The 15,128-nt window shown below is 44.4% G+C and overlaps 1 long non-coding RNA gene across 2 annotated transcripts; it reads left to right on the forward strand.

Moving 5' to 3' along the window:
* Positions 1 to 3,605: 3,605 nt before the first annotated feature.
* Positions 3,606 to 12,323, forward strand: LOC138468279 (uncharacterized). 2 transcript variants are annotated; one of them, XR_011268233.1, is made up of 5 exons: positions 3,792 to 3,893; positions 6,869 to 6,921; positions 8,455 to 8,618; positions 9,848 to 9,919; positions 12,094 to 12,323. It is a non-coding gene; the product is annotated as an uncharacterized lncRNA (long non-coding RNA). The 2 variants fall into 2 exon arrangements; XR_011268234.1 differs by lacking the exon at positions 6,869 to 6,921 and having other exon boundaries at positions 3,606 to 3,893.
* Positions 12,324 to 15,128: the final 2,805 nt, after the last annotated feature.

Consider the following 15,128-nt stretch of genomic DNA (forward strand, 5'->3'; position numbering starts at 1 on the left):
TGATTTGGAGATGAGCTTAGGATGACTTGCTGATGATGCCAAGATCATCCGTATTTTAGAAAACTTTGTTCCTGATGATTTTAGGATGACTTGCCGATTACTTCAAAAGCATCACCTTGTTTGCCTCTGATGATTTGGGGATGATTCTGGGATGACTTGCCGATTACTTCAAGAGCATCACCTTGTTTGCCCCTGATGATTTGGGGATGATTCTGGGATGACCTGCCGATTACTTCAAGAGCATCACCTTGTTTGTCCCTGTTGATTTGGGGATGATCCTGGGATGGCCTACTGATACTCCAAGAGCATCGCCATGAAACATGTTTGTTCTTGATGATTTGGGGATGGCTAACTGATTTCTTAAGAGCATCAGAGTTTGTAGGATGATTTGCGGACTAATACTGATTGTCAGTCAGCTTTTGCTTAGTTGCCCTTGTGCTGAATGATTTTCAAATGCTTTGCTAAGCACACCTATTTGACTATGTTGGGCGACAATTGGAAGCCACAGGCCTACACATAGCATGCACCCCCTGGGTGAGAGTCCTTTGCCATCCCAGTCAAAAGCAGGCCTCCAGCACCCTCAAAATCCCCAATGTGGCAAGGGTAAAGCTTGAGACTATGTTGGGCAAAAATGGAAGCCACAGGCCTTGACATACCATGCACCTCCTGGGTAAGAATCCTTTACCATCCCAGTCAGAACCAGGCACCCAGCACCCTCAAAATCCCCAATGTGGCACAGATAAAGCTTGAGACTATGTTGGGCGAAAATGGAAGCCACAGGCCTTAACATAGCATGCCCCCCTACTCCCCGGGTGAGAATCCTTTGCCATCCAAATTGTTTTAAAAAGGCATCCAGCAACCTCAAAATCCCCAATGTGGCAAGGGTAAAGCTTGAGACTATGTTGGGCAAAAATAGAAGCCACAGGCCTTAACATAGCATGCACCCCCTGGGTGAGAATCCTTTGCCATCCCAGTCAAAAGCAGGCACCCAGCACCCTCAAAATCCCCAATGTGGCAGGGGTAAAGCTTGTGACCAAGCCTCTCACATGTCCCTGTCATATAATTCAATGGACTCTCACCCGTCCAAAACAAAATCCTCTGCTTTCACCTGCCTTGGGGCTCTGAAAGGTTGAGAGGCATATGGCTTGGGTGGTGGAGTTGCTGTTGGCAAGGTGGGCGGTGTGGGTCGTTCAGAGCAATGCAAGGTGATGTTGGGAAGTACGGGTCGGTGAGTTACTGCAGACCTGCCTACATTTGAAACCTGCCTACATTTGAGACCTCAAGAAGTGCTTGAAAAACCAGAGGATGGGAGGGGGGAGGGGGCACCTGGAGGTCCTGGAGGTTAGGCAAATCTGATTTTACTGGGGTAGCTACTTGGGGCAATGGGGTCAGCTGCTGTGGTGAGGTAGGGTGTTTGGGTTGCCTAAGTGAGCTGCTGTGGTGAGATTGGTGGTGGTGGCATAATATATGTATATAGAGAATTTTGCCTCTGAGCTATCCTCCCGGCCCATGAGGTTGTGTGGTGGGTCTGGGTGATCGATTTGCTTGTGTTAAATGCCAAGTGTGGTATATCAGGAGAGCCACTGGTGAAGCCCAGGAGGAGAGTAGTCTGAACCCAGAATTTTCACTTGTGTGGTTCCCTGCACTGGAAAGGGAGATATCAGGACCATATGGGAGGCAAGGAAACATTTGAGCAATACCATGATTGAGGCCTTTTTAGAATTGTGTTCCCTACAAAATAATTCACTCCCAGGTACCTCAAATTTTGTCAGCCTAGAAACAGCAAGATCTAAATGATTTTCCCATGATAAGACGTTTTAGGCAAGTGGCGAAATCAGGACTGGAGTCCAGTCTTGCAATTGAAGTACTTAACCACATATCTACCCATCTGCAGTTTGTGGACATGGTTGGGTTTTGATGGAGATGACTTAAAAAGTATGCAAATCACACGATAAAGCAAGCTGACAAACATAACCTTTGTGATATTTTTCCTCATATGTTGTCACTTGTGATTTGTGCGACTCCTGCACCAGATGTGATACTTTAGACTCTTAGTTATTTAAATCATGAATGGTTTTATTTTTCATGTATTATTTTCATACATTCCAGTCATCTAAGTTTACATGAAAACACTTTTATTCTGCCAACACGTGTTTCACCACAGCTTTTAGCCGTGGTTCCTCAGGAGAGATTCCTTTCTTTTTTTCTGAAAAATAGTCGTTTTTTGATTTCAAAACTTGAAAAGTGGGTTTCTTTTATGCCAAATTGATAAATCTTAATCTTCTTGTTATTTGCCAGGTCCGATTGCCTTAAGCATGCTCGCCGGGATCACCTTTGTGATAATAAGGTCACCTACTTTTAGTCATTGTTTGATGGAGGCATGCAGCTGGTTAATAAAGAGGATTTCATTTAACTGTGCTGCTCATAACAAAGCAAGTTTTTTTCTTCTCCCCTTAATTGCACTGGTAAAACTGCAGAATCGCCGTCAGGCCTATTTGCTGTGTCTGAACTGTTAAATGTATATTACACACTTACTTGTCTCAGAATTTCAAGGGCACTGAGCGACTTTTGTTTTTTCACCATGTTCCCACCCTCCTTGAGCACTTCCCGGTGTATAGGCGCTATATAAATAAACAATACAATACAATAGATGGTCAGCCAGAGGGAGCTGAAACATTAAATCCCCACTGAAAAGCTACAATTCCTTCTTTTTATTGTAACATAGTGTGTGTGTGTGTGTGTGTTCTCTATGTTTATGATATTGTCTCTTTTGAGACGCACCCACACCGTTTATGTGTGCTTGCTTTTTTTGGATTATTTTGATGGGAGTCAGGGGCTTGTTTCAGAAAGAGATGCAGCTTGTTTTTTCCTTCTGACCGGAAACACGTATAAATAACACATCATTATCATTATCTGTGGGCACACGTCCTGATCTGCATGTAATGGCACTGCCTCTGTGAGCACCCAGGGCGCATCTGCGAGCACATACTAACGCTCTAACTGCTAACTTACTCCCAGACCCTACCTCTTTTGACCATCAAAACCCTTATTACTCTTCCGATCTCCCACTTCATCTTCGTCCTCTTGACCTCTCTAATTGCCCCTCTCTGTCCATTTGTACTCGAATCTAAAGCCTGCATATATATATATCCTGCATTACATCCTCCAGGGATTTCTTTGTGACGGCTCTATCAAGCAATAGCATCAAACTTCACACTGTAAACGCCTGCCAGTGCAATTTCTAAAAGGTCTTCTGAGATGTAATGCCTTAATCAGAGTTGTAAAAGCTAATCTGGTTTAACAAAAATGTCTTAGCCAAGTGTGCCTTCAGCCACTTGATTTATAAGAAGCTTGCATGTTTGCGCTGAAGTCCTGTTAAAACGCGTATTGACAAAGACAAGAGTTTTTGGCTTTTTTATAGGCATTATATAGATAATTGTCTCACATTAATATCATATTTCCGTTTACTTACACTATATTGGATGAAATAGTTGCACGTTGTTAGGCAATGTGGCACAACACAAGGCAAGACACCAACGGACCGCAAAAGCGCAAGCTATTTTGGTGAATGGTGAAATGATATGATTATACCAAGTGTCAGAAAAATAAAATGCATTTTATTAAGTCATTTTTTATTGTAATATGGTATGTCTATGTTTTCTATATGTTTATGAAAAATTGTGCTATGTTGCTTACTTTTGAAACCCATCCAAAGCGTTTCTGGTGCTTTCTTTTTCTGCTTTTTTGGATGGGAGTTAGTTTGTTTTGGGCTTTTTTCGGAAGGACATGCGGCTTGTTTTTCCATTCCGACTTCCGGCCTGGCAACAATTGCAGCAATGGCGAATGATGAGGAATCGAGCGTGGGCCGGCGCTTGAACATCACAAGCCTTAAGGTAAGGATCGGGGTGTTGAGCACCTTTCTAGGCTCGTTTATTTCATAGCTATTGCACGTGTCTCTCCGCACACGAGGCTAGCTTGATTTATGAGCTGGCCTTTTAATCCAGTCACCATGTGTGCCTTCTAGTTTACAAGCTGCACTCCCCTGGAGATCCCGTTCTCTCCAAAGTAGGCTATCCAGTTGCTCCTCCTCAGAGGCGTTCTTTCTTTTCCTGTTCCCTGCAGTTTCGCGTTGCAAGTACTCGCCTCCCAGCTCTCTGATTTAGACGCTGTTCCTCCTCAGAGGCGTTCTTCCTTTCTTTTCCAGTTCACTGTAGTCTCGCGTGAAGTGCTCGCTTCCCAGCTCTGATTTAGACGCGTTTTCCCTGCCTTCTCTCCTCTTCCGGCTGCCTTCAAATCAACAAATGAGCTCATAAAGTGCAGCTTGTAAACTAGAAGGGACGACTGGATTAACAGATGGCAAATACACGTTCCAGAACAGTAAGGAAAGCTGATAATGCATTGAAGATTTCAGCAGTATACCTTCAGCATGTAAACAAAGTACATTTTGATCCTCCTTGTATGGGAGACGAGTGGTTAAAAACATCAGGTTCAACTGAACTAACGCACGGACACTACAAACAGGAAACGAAACAGAATTAGCATTTACCAAAACGCGAGGAAAGTACATTTTCTCGCTGGTTTTGCTAGTTTTTAGCACGCTTCAATACGTCTAGCGGGTTACGGCTATAAGTTGAATAATAGGTGTTATAAAGCATTCTGAGCACTGTATCTTATTGAGCTCATTTGTTGTTTTGAAGGCCTCGGGAAGTGGAGAGAAGGCAGCGAACACGCGTCCAAACCAGAGCTGGGAAGCGAGCACTTGCAACGCGAAACTGCAGGGAAGAGTAAAAGAAAAGAAGAACGCCTCTGAGGAGGAGCAACTGGATTAGCCTACTTTGGAGAGAACGGGATCATCAGGGGAGTGAAGCCTGTAAACTAGAAGGCACACATGGTGACTGGATTAACAGATGGCAAATACACGTTCCAGAACAGTAAGGAAAGCTGATAATGCATTGAAGATTTCAGCAGTATACCTTCAGCCTGTAAACAAAGTACATTTTGATCCCCCTTGTATGGGAGACGAGTGGTTAAAAACATCAGGTTCGACAGAACAAACGCACGTACACTGTACAAACAGGAAACGCAACAGAATTAGCATTTACCAAAACGCGAGGAAAGTACATTTTCTAGCTGTTTTTGCTAGTTTTTAGCACGTTTCAATACGTCTAGCGGGTTACGGCTATAAGTTGAATAATGGGTGTTATAAAGCATTCTGAGCACTGTGTATCTTTTGGAGCTCATTTGTTGTTTTGAAGGCAGCGGGAAGAGGAGAGAAGGCAGGGAACTCGGGTCTAAATTAGAGGTCCGAGACCAGAAAATCCAGAGTATTCGCTGCAGTGTGTAGGGCCAGAGTTGCAGATTTCGTTAGAGTCCAGGTCAGGAACCTGTAGGTTAATGGAAGAAGAAAGCCGAAGAAGGGAGAGATGTGCCAGCTCAAAGGTACCCTTTGTGTGCTCTAGCTCCCGGCAGGCGCCGTGGAATGGCTGGGCTTTCCTGGGGCGGGTAGGTAACGAAGCGTGCATCGAGCTGAAGAGTTGCTTGTGGATTTCTGTTTTGCTTTTTACATGCTATACCCATCTCCAGATGTAAAAAGCAAAACTGGAAATCACAGCAAACAAAGCGTCCTGGAATTCGCAGAAGGTAATTGTGTCAGCTGCCCGCAACACATTCAAACGCTCGTGCTGTATTGCCGAACCTAATGGTGGCAGTTCTGAACTCTATAGCAAGCAACCCTTCTGCTAGATAATCACGGGACAAAATTATGTTTATGATGTCTCAGTTATGATTGGTTACATCAGGTAATCTTTTTACATCAACGATATCCGACCAAATAAATGATAAGCACCCTTTCCTGTGTCTCCACCAAAGCACACATGTATTTTTAAGCGAGTTAGCCTCCTCCCTAGTTCACGAATTAAGTTTGGGCAAATAGGTCATTTAAACAGTTCTTCTCAATAAGGAATTTATTGATAATCCAATTATTTTGGTGGGGGCTTGTTTTGTTTGAATACAGGCTCTCTAGATGTCTGGTTCATGTACCCTTGAAACAACTACTGCAACACCAGTGCCACTATCCACCCCTGCTTGGTATATTTTCCCGTGGGCACCTCGTTAGAAACTGTAAGAGATGAGTGATTGACCTGCTGACTAGACATTTTGGCAGTTGTACGACAGGCTTATATCTTTTGCCGAGATCAACAATACATGTGCAATTTGCTGGCACTTTATTTTGTACCTCCATATCATTAATCCTTCCCTGGATTGAACTAAAACCAAATTTCGGTTTATTCATTTTAATTGTTTGGCAACAAAAGCAAGGTCCCCCCTTAGAGGTGAGATTGATTCTTGCAAGGCAACACAATTGGCACAAACCCTTTGTTCTAATACAGCTCACTCCCCGCCTAATTGTTCAGTTTGAGTGCCTGTCAACCGCAGTTGCCAGGTTTGTAGGCTGGACACTTCAGCACTGCACTATATAACCTGATATAAACAACTAAAGATGAAATGTCCCATTTCGGTACTGTAAGTCCAAGTCCTAGAGATAACATTTATATTGGTTCTTGGAGTTTAAAACATGCACACCTTTTAATGTTTTCAAAAACACTATTAGAAGAAAATATCCTGTCTTGGTTTTTTGTGTGTGTTGATTTTATGAAAGGCAAATGCCATTTGTCCTGTTCAATTTGGGTGGTTATACAAAGTCAATTTAATGAAATGTGCACTCTGTCCCTGCTTCTGGAGTGCCTCGAGCCTACCTCCTGCTAGCCTTGCCGTGTATCCTGCGCTCCCTCTCGCCTGTCTCTCTGATCTGTTTCTGTATATTGCCCTGCTGCCTGTCCATCTTGCTCCCTCTGGCACGCCGCTGCAGCCTCTCTTCTCATGAGGATCACCTTGCTCCGGGTGTCACTGTCAGCAGCTAGGGTGAGTTACTGCTTCTTCAGACACACCGGCCTCTTGCTTTTTCTTCCGGTTGTGTATCTCACACTCTCTCTTTTCTCCCATATTAGCTCTCTCTGCCTCCAGCTGTCTCCCTGCTGGCTCTCTTTCTGGCAATTGTCGGTCTCTCTCTCTTTCTCCTTCTTTCTCTTTCTGCTGTCTCTTTCTCCTTCTTTCTCTTTCTGCTGTCTCTACAAGGTTTCTCGTGCAGCCCCTCTCTCCCTCAGTATCTATCCCTCTATGGCCTGCTGTCTCTTCTGCTCTCTCTCTGATACCTGCTGTCGCTTCTGCGCTGTCTCCCTGTGCTGTCTTGCCCCGTCTCTCCTGGTGGCTCCTGCTATCTCTTCTACTCTCTGTCTTCCTGTCTCTTCTGTATTGCTCTACCTCTCCTGGTAGCTTACCCTGTGAGTGATGCCTGCTGTCTCATTTAACTTTTCGTAAGTTGTATGCATAATATTTTTTCTGCCATCTGTCTCATCACACGACATTCCATCTTGAGTGTACCATTTTTTTTTTAAACTATCATTACTGTGTGTGAGATGGCTATCTGCCAGAGTGATTCTGTACACGTCTTCGTGTAACTTGACTCAGATGCATCATATCATCATTATTTTGCATATTTCACCAGCTATGTGTTTTTTAAATCTTTTAATCCCGTTTTATCTTCATGTAATACCAGTTGAGTGATTGGATTGCAAAGTAACAGGCAGCACTAAAGGGTTCAGGATGTTTGCATGTATGAGGTAACGAGTGCCCAGATTACGGGATGTCATGTGAGTGCATGCTTTCCCTATTTTGCCAACCACTGAAGCCTGAAAAGTAGCTCCACGCAGGCTTGACATGTGGCCAGCTTTGCACCACACCTGTAGATGAAATGGCCTGCTGTTTAGCTGTTTAATCAGTTATCAGTTGAATGGTATCCACTACAGAGTGCAATTTGCTTTCTCACTTTGAGAACATTCAGACATATAATTACTAATTTTGCTACAGCCGGTAAGATAGCTCAGTGGGTTAAGCTCTCCTCCCTCTCCCCCGTCACACCTGATGAGGTCTCTAGACAAGTCCTGGTACCTGTCACCCACCCAAAACTGCCTGCGGGCCACCCCTTGCACTGGGGTACCATACAGTTGCCCCCCCCTCTTTTTCTTCATGCACTTATCAGGCATAACCTGTCTGCTCCCCTAACCCAGCACTTGCCTTAACCCAGCACTTGCCACTTGCTGGCTGCACTGCCACTGTTTGTTGCATAATGTATCTGTTTCTACTCTGCTCCACACTTCCCGCCCCCTCAATGCACTTTTCCCCTTTCCCTCTCCCATGCACTTGCGCGTTCTCAATGTCACTGGGCCTAGTAAGATTGTTGTTTTTGTTCCCCCCTTGCTCAAATAGCATGCATTACTAGTTGCTATTTTTCATAAAGTTTATATCAGCGAATAGTTGAAATTAAATATCTGTTTTCAAATTTAGAAAACTATTTTGTGCCTTGCATTGGGTATTTAACATTTGGGTGTCTTTCAGACCACCGATACCATTCAGTGCTTGGGAAGAGAGGATTTGCAGTTTATTACTGACGACTTGCGTGGCAATGATTCGTGCCTTTTTTGATACTGTAGAACTGGACCACGACGGAAAAGATGCGATTATGAAAAAGGATTACTCTGTAACAATTGTATTATCGGGTGGTAAGTTGTTGTGAGTCACTAGTTGATACTATGCCGGCCATCTGAATCTCTCGTAGCTTCTCAAGGTGTATTTCAATAATGCAAGGGGTATTTGTTAAGAATCATATAGGAATGTTTATGATGAGTTGATTTGTGTAGCGCACCACCACCACCACCATTATTACAGTCCCCCGGTGCTCACGTGCCCCAGGACATAGCCCATTGTGAAGAAGACATGAGCAGTGTCTTGAGGGGGGAGCAAGTACAATGGGAGTTTCTGGAGTTAAAGAGGATTTAAAGAGGATTTAAATATTTGGGGAAATCCAGTAGCAATACACTTTCAATCCAGATTTTTTTGGTAGGGTTATGTTTTCGATATTATCGGCAGAAGTGCTTTTTCCGAGGCTCGATCACCTTAAAAACGGACAGATGTCACGGTTCAGCGTACTTTACTCAGTACATACACAGCACCTATTTTGCGCTTAGTAAAGGTAAAATACAAAACACAAGGTGGGTGCACGCCTGGTGAGGGGGTTTTCTGGGCTGTGCAGAAGCCCCAGTGCTAGCCAGCAGCGCGGGTATACTAGGACAGATGCGGTGCTTCTGAAATTCAAAGGCTGCATTTCATTTGTGTCAGCCTGGACAGCGGGGATGGCTACTGTTAAACTCTTCAAATGTTAAAGAGCACGTGGACAGCTGCCCCTCTCAGGCTGCGGCTCTTAAGTGCCCCTGCAGTCAGGGGCAAGGTGCCTGCCTGCATGGTCCAGGGACGGCTCCAAACCAGGGAGACTTCTCATTATCATGCCCTCCTGACCACCAGACTCAGTGCCCCCTGCCGAGATACTCATCCTCGTGCCCACAATAACACAGCATTCTGTAGGATGTGTTCAACCTTGCAAGATGCCTCTATCAGGGTGTGTATTTTGCGGGCGGCAAGTGGTGCAGTGGCCAGTCTGCCAGCGTGCTGGCTCTGGACCAAGCAGACCGAGTCTAGTCCTAGCTTCTCCACTTCAACTCGGTGTGATCCTTGTCAAATCACTTTCAGATCCTTTTTCTGCCAACATTGGAACTAGTGCCTTGTTTCGAAAAGACCGTTTCTGTGCGCTATGCCTGTTTGCTCAGGTTTGCCTTGTGATGTACAAAACAGGTAAAGCCGATCAAAATAATGGCGTGAGGTTGAATTGGAGGGGGCGAAGCTGGTTCTGCTGATATGTGCGCCCACTTGACCTGTTTTTCCTTCCCTCCCACAGCCCCTCCTGTGTTACAGAAGGACTGGACCACCCACCGAGGAGGGAGAGGAGCCATGAAGCTGCTACTGGGTGGTGAGAGCGCTTTCTATTTTAATTCTCCACCAGGGCAAGCATACCTACTATGCGCCCCCTCCCCCAGGGGACAGGAATAACGCACCCAGGGGCAAGGGGTGGGAGTTTCAGAGATGGGGGACGTGGTTACTTCCCTTTTGAACAAACGCACACATGTTCGTGTCATGCCAGTGTATACATTTGCAAACCAGAAACTAGCCTGCTTCTCGGCGCTTAAGTGATTGGTGTCGCTGAGGGCGTCTCTAAACTCAATAACATTCACACCATCAACCTCAGAATAAGGAAATCCTAAAACGGAGCTCAAGCCAGTTGTTTGAACGTAAATCTCTTTTCACAGGTGCTCAACCAACTGAGCTATTCACCGTGTCTGTCAAATCATGGAGTCTGCTGGCCAATAATACGCATTAGCCGAGTCAGGGCTTTGTTCCAGAGTGGAGCAAGCAACCTCATGCGGCGCCCGTGAACACCACATCAATTCTGACATAGTGCTCGGCTTGACCTGAAGGGAACTTCAGGGGCGACGCAGCCCCCAAACTCATCCCGTTAAAAGCCCTGCCACTGTATCAGCAGCTGTGATTCTGTATGAGATAAATGAGCCAAACAAGAAAAATGGCTCACAAACAGCTAGACGTCTTTTCCTTTCCGCAGTTTAGGGTTCCTTTCATGGTGTAGTGGGTTAATGCACCTGCTGCAGGTATCCGTCAAACAGGTTGAGAGTCACATCTGCCTGCCTCTACTCTCCGCCCTCTGAAATTTATCCAGAAGGACTGCGAGACTTGTCCTTGGCCTCAAGCCCAGGGATCGTATCTCTCCAGGACTGAAATCTCTGCACTGGCTCGAGGTGGCTGCAAGGATTAAGTTGAACACCCTCTGCATTGTCCACAAGGCCTTCTTGGGCCTGGGGCCGCAATACCTTCAACTTTCTCTTCCCAAAAATCTTCCTTCTCGAGCTCTTCGATCATCCGCCTCCAACTCCCTCAGGGTCTGTCGCTTCTCCAAGCAACGAGTTGGTGGTAGATCTCTCTCCTCGGCAGGGGCCTCCTTCTGAAACAGCCTTCCTGCTTCCCTGAAACTTGAGGAGAACCATCTCCAGTTCCGGAAGCACCTCAAAACCTCCCCCCCCCCATCCCCTGCTGAATTCCTGGCTGAAACTGCACTGGCTACCTGGCCACCCTTTGTGACCTTGGGCCTAGGCCCCGCCATTTACACACCTGCACTGGCAACCCCCGCACCTGGGAACTGTATTCTGTATCCCTACAGTCCCCCACCAGCACTTATGTCTGCTCTTACCCTGCACTTGCCATCATCCCGCCTTTATTTTTCTTATTTATTCTATTATCCCATGTACTGCACTTTTTCCCCCTCTCCCATGTACTGCACTTTTCCCCTCTCCCTTTCCCTCGCACTTTTCCCCTTCCCATGCACTTGTGCGATCTGAATGACACCTGGCCTAGTAAGATCGTTGTCTGTCTTCCCTCTGTTCCCCCTCCCCTGCCTCGTCGCATTTCGAACACTTGTGTATAGACGCGTTATAAATGCCATATATCATTTGCAAAGAAAGTAGGATGGATAAAGAAAACAAGAGTGAACTCTTGGGAGGAAGTAGTCTGTTACTCCAATGCAAATATGCTACCTTTTTTAAGAAGAGTATCTCAAATTTGTATTTCTTTTAACATGTTTTTTTTTCTTGGTTTTTTTAATACTTTTTGGCCCCTTCAACTGCATAGAGGAAGTTATCGAGTAGCCGGGTGGGTGGCAGAGGTTGTGCAGATGGGAGTGTGAGTGTGGGTACAAGATATGTGCGCGTTGTTGGTAGATATGTATCGGGGTGTAAGAATGGTATGGGCAAAAGGGGAGGTAGTTAATTAGCAAAGGGTTTGAAAGACTATTTCCCCATTTTCACTCATGCCTTCTATTTCTAACTGATATAAATCAATATAGCTACACTAAAGACCATAAAATTCTGAATGCAGCCACAGAAAACCATAATTCATTTTCAGTTCAAATCTATCTTTAAGCCCGTTTCATCCTTTGTGTACAAATGCATTTAAATGTAGTGATGCATTTGTAAATTGACATTTTAACATTAATCTGGTATGTATTCTACAATAAGGAATTTAACAATGCCTATTCAGATGTCCATTTAGGTTCATATATCCTTTCTTTTTTTGTAGAATCTTTGAGATCTGTCTGCAAGGCTAACAGTTGGCCTACTATGGACGGCTGGGTGATAAGGAAGCTCGCCACCAAAATTTGCAATGCCAGAAGAGGCCTAAGGAAGACTCTGCGTTTTGAAATGCAGGATCGATGATATTTGTTGGTATTTTTTCAAACCTATTCATTCTTATGGAATACAGCTATGCTGTTAAACCGAATTTGTTGAATAAAAAAATGCTGAACACTTTCTGAGCCTATGTTTGATTGAAGATATCTTATAACAAGAGCAATACTATATTAAAATATCAACAATTTATAGCTGCTACAATCATAATATGAACTGGGTAATTGTTAGCTGCTCTTATTGATATTCGGTGAAGTGACTGGCGGCAGTCTGTCATGCGGGTAGACCTTTAACAGATTCTGTGTAGGCTGCTGGAAGAGTGTATTTTAGTGCAGTGCTTTGCAATTGTGGGAGTTTATTGGGGGTGAGGCCATGCTGGCTAGAGGTGAGAATTGAAATGAGGGAGCTTACAGGTTGGTTTGTGACCTGGGAAGTGGGGGTGTTTGTAGTTGTGTGCACTAAATCGAGGGAACTTAGTTAACGGGTGCTCAAGCAAAGATGAAGTGACACCTGCAAAATTCCATATAATTTTTTTTTCCCTGAAAACTATCTAGAAGTCTAACTAGAGTCATTGTAAAGTAATGCCACCAATGTTACTCAAAAGGGATACATCCTGGGGTAATCCAACCCCTTTTCCTAAATCTTTTGGAAGCATCTTGAAATCATTAAAACTCATCCTGGAGTAGTCTGCATTAATCATTTACAATTCAGAACCCATCCTAAAGTTATCATGGAACCATCCTGGAGTAATCCCCACCCATCCTAGAGTTGTCATGGAGCCATCCAACCGTAATACGAAGTCATCCGGGAGTAATACAAACTCATCCTTAAGTTGTCGTGGAGTCATCCTGAAGTTGTCATGAAGTCATCCTGGAGTTGTCTTGGAGTATTCCGAAGTCATCCTCGAGTAATCCCAACTCATCCTGAAGTCATCCTGGAGTAATCCCAACTCATCCTGAAGTTGTCAGAGTCATCCTAGAGTAATCCCCCACTCATCCTGAAGTTGTCATGGAGTCATCCTGAAGTTGTCAGAGTCATCCTAGAGTAATCCCCCACTCATCCTGAAGTTGTCATGGAGTCATCCTGGAGTAATCCAAGATCATCACTGGAAGTAATCCGAACTCATCCTGGAGTAGTTTCTGTGATAACTCTAGTGTCCTCATCTCATTAAATATTTTGGCTTGTACGCAGACTTGGGATGATCTTCCTAAACTCTCCATGGATGACTCTAGAATGGAGTCATCGGATGACTCCAGAATGATTCCAGGATGATCTTCCTTTTTGACTAGGGAGCGGAAGGGACATCACGCGACCCTTGACCTCTGATGACATCCCAGTAATGCCAGTTGAGCCTACCCCAAAATGACATCACGGAAAGTGATGGACCACAACCTTTCACCCCTTGACAAAACAGGAAGTGGCATCACATAGCATTGTTCCTAAGTACACCACGATAAATATGGTTACACTATCACTGTAATGTGATATACATTTCATACAAGAATGGATCACCATATGTACCGTTAATATCAGTGCTTATAAATCCATATTACCAAATTACTGTGAATGCAAGCAGACATCCAAGGCCAAAGGATAATGAAGTGTTATTATATAGCACTTAAAGTTTTGCACTTTACATAGCACAAATCTACATACAATATCTCCCAACCTGTGTTGGTACTCATTTACAGACCTCAGAAAGGTGAAAGGATGAGTTAACTTTGCCAGGATTCAAACCTGCAACCTGCAGATCACAAACACATTGCAGCAGCGAGCGCTCAACACACTGAGCCATTTTACCAGCTATAGCTATCACACTGCCTATAGTAAAATGGCAATTACGTGTCTGAATGTTCTTAAAGTCAGAAAGCAAATTACATTCTGTAGTGGATACCATTAAACTGGTAACTGAGATTTAACAGCAGGCCAGTTCATCTGCAGGTCTGGTGCAAAGTTGGCCACATGTCAAACCTGCGTGGATCTACTTTTCAGGCTTCAGAGGTTGGCAAAATACATACCATCGGGAGGGTTCATAACTGTTTATTAAAGAATTTAGAGTAGCACAGGGAAAGCAGCGCACTCACACAGCATCCCATACTCTGGGCACTTGTTACCTCTACATGTAAACAAACACCCAGAACAGCATGCCAGGGAGACAGGAAAGATAGACACATTACAACCAAAAATTAATTGTAGCACAATGAAATCAAGAGCCACTTTATGTGCTGTGGTCAGACGTTTCTACACTGTACACAAGCTTTTAGGCACAAGGATTTTGTCAAGGGACCGAGGACATCGAGATGGAATGTCTTGTGATGATCATAACAGAGACAGCAGCAGAAAAAAAACATTCTATAACTACAACTTGCGAAATGCAAAATACATATAGTTTTTGTCTGCATTGTGAATTTGAGGTATTTAAGAACAGACTAAATCCGACTAAATCAGTCACTCAGCCCCTGAGATGTGCCTGAAACAAACCTTTAATGAGTCTAGCAAGTATTGTATAGAATTCCAGAATGACGATTTGTTATTCCGATTCTTTCTTATTTACGGTCACTGTTCATAGTGTTAGACTTGTAGAACCCTGTATTTTTTGTTGAGAGGCCTGAACAAGAAAGCCAGCCTCTCCAGAAGCAAAGAGCCACATGGGGCTGGCCACACCCCAGGAGCTTACCTTTAAAATGAAATCATTTTTTTAAAGTTATTTATTTCTTTTATTTCTAGGGTTAGCAAGGGAGACCACCTGGGTAGCAAGGGAGACCTCAGCGGTTGCAGTTGCGACCCCTGGCGACCTCCAAATGATGTTCCTGCCCTGCACCCACCCACGGCTGCTCCCCTCAGTGTTAACATACAAGAGGTTAAGACTGCAACTCCCACCGGCCTATTGTGGTTGATGGATGTACTCTCTATTGCAGATGTGTGATT

This window comes from Ambystoma mexicanum, chromosome 4q, assembly GCF_040938575.1.
Source record: "Ambystoma mexicanum isolate Mex_15411 chromosome 4q, UKY_AmexF1_1, whole genome shotgun sequence".
NCBI lineage: Eukaryota > Metazoa > Chordata > Amphibia > Caudata > Ambystomatidae > Ambystoma > Ambystoma mexicanum.